The sequence below is a fragment of the Brassica oleracea genome, chromosome C9 (genome assembly GCF_000695525.1).
Source record: "Brassica oleracea var. oleracea cultivar TO1000 chromosome C9, BOL, whole genome shotgun sequence".
NCBI lineage: Eukaryota > Viridiplantae > Streptophyta > Magnoliopsida > Brassicales > Brassicaceae > Brassica > Brassica oleracea.
The window spans coordinates 20,495,512-20,497,991 of record NC_027756.1 but is presented as its reverse complement, the minus strand read 5'-3'; positions in this window follow the sequence as shown (position 1 = coordinate 20,497,991).

Genomic DNA, 2,480 nt, shown 5'->3' with positions numbered 1-2,480 from the left:
TATTTTTGCTCTCAAGTGGAACATGTAGTGAGGGAAGAGAATACAGTGGATGGTTATGAGCTCTTTGGAATCTATTGCAAACTTCTACCGGTACGGCTGTGCAGATTATATATCACCGTCATATTCAAGCCCCTCAATGTTGCCAAGGTCATATGTTTCAGCATCTGAAATTCCTGTTATCTAATATAGGAAATTGGTATTAACAACTGCACTTCTCTGTAATTCCTATTAAATTGTGCATGCCATTTGTTGAACCGCACATATGTTAATATTATATAAAACTTTACCATTTAGAGATGTGTGTTGGAATTATATAAAATTTAACCATTTAGAGGTGTGTGTTGAGATACTATGGTTTCTTTTTATTTCTTCCCTGATTTTGTTCTTTTCTAGGATTGTATATCTCATTTCCTAAACCTTTTTCTCTGGCCCTTGTTGGAGAATGGTCCCGGAGGTTAGATCTTGGCAAGGGTGTGAAGTGGAGAAGATTTTGAGAGTGTAGATGATGTAAGTGACGGAGATGGAGAGGATGAGCCAGATCATTAGTTTTCCAGCCGGTCAGATCATCGATACACATACACCCCACGAGTCTTTTGGTTTCCTTTCATTCAATCTTTTCTTGAAAAAGAAAGACAAAAACCTCAGAGAAAATCTCGAGGAAAACAAACCGACAAAAGTTCATGTGTATAGCTTTGGAGTTGTTCTGTACGAGATCATCATGGGTTGTAGCACAATCAAGCCAATGGACCTTCGGCTGAAAATATTCTTCTGGAATGGATTAAACTATATGATGTTGATAGCAAAAGCTTTAGAATGATAGTTGACTCGAGTCTACGAAGTAAGTATCATGTTACTATGGTCAATAATATAACATTAATTTTATATGAGAGAGTCTACATGAGAATCTACGAAAGGGGTTGTGAGGGCTTTGATGATTACTTTTTTAAGAGTATAATAATTGCGTTATTCTCTGCCTTAATTTTGAAACCAAAATACTAAAGTTAGTGTGCAACTGTGCATTAAATATGGAGTGCAAGGAAAGTCGAAGCAGTCAGGCTAAGGCCATTCACATTATTGATTTCTCAGTTAAACTCTTTTATCACATATATTTGTATTTAATTTGAAAATGTTTCAGTAGCCTGAATTACACATCAAAATCTCTCAAATGATACTCTAAACCCGCTAATCAAACAGTTTGGCCACTTAAGCAATTTGTTCGGTTTTGAGCTTTAGGATCTTTCTCGTATCACACATACCAAACGAAATATTCATCCCAATATTATCTATGGTAATTAAAAAATGTGAAATATATTTGTTAATATATATTTAACTAATAAAATAGATTTTCATACGGACATGTACCATATCCATACATATATTCTTACATGACATGTGGGGAGGAGGAGTTAGTGTTGGAATACAATTTTTATGTTCTGAATTTTTTTTGTAACACACAACTTTCATACTATATATATCAATTAAAGTCATTTTAGTATATGCGAGTAATTGGTCCGTCAAATATATTAAAGTCAAATCCCAATGCTTGGTTTGTTAAAATTATAGAATAAAGGATAAGCTGCGTATAAATTCTAATACTTGAACATGATATTTTATATTGTTTTGTATTTATTTCGTTAGCCAAAAGAAACATGAACAAATGTACTCAGGTATGCTATGAACTTTATAATTCATACATGCATTACATTTTTTGCTAAAAAAGCATGCATTACATTTTCTCAACTCTCACACTCCCAATTTTGTTTTTCACACCCAAAATTTTAAAGTCTAAGAAACGAGAAAAATATATGAAGTTGATGACTTTTTAGTTTATGTTTTCCTGCAAACTTAAACTAAAGAAAAATGATCTTTACATATGTAAAAATATATAAAAAAAACTCAGCTATTAGAATAAGTAAAGCAAACAAATTACAAGTTATTATTATATTACTTCAGTGTAACTAAAATAACAATTTCAAATTGATTAATTCAGCTATTATGTTTTAAAATAAATTATTTTAATAAGTGAACAACTTCAAAAATTAGATCATAATTTCTGTTTAATTTTTGTATCAATTATTCAAAATTATTTACTATTTGTTCATCCAGTATAATTTAATGTGTTAGAAAATTAAATATCTGAAAACTATACTATCATATACATATTCAAAATAAATTCAAAATCTGAAAACTAGATCATTTGTCTCTCGAATAAGGAAAAGAAGAAAGAAGAGAAATATCTATGGGGTTATAGTTTGTAATTACTTCTAGGTTAGAGTTTCTATAATTACAAAATTAGCATTTTATATGACCATTTATATGACCTTATACAACAATATATAACATAGCTAAACCTTTTATAGGGATACAAGAGACACAAATTTTATTGTCACATAATTATTCAGACATGATAATATATAACATTCCACAAAAATATATTCAAATAATTACAAAGCTAGATATAAAACAAAACAGAGACATTA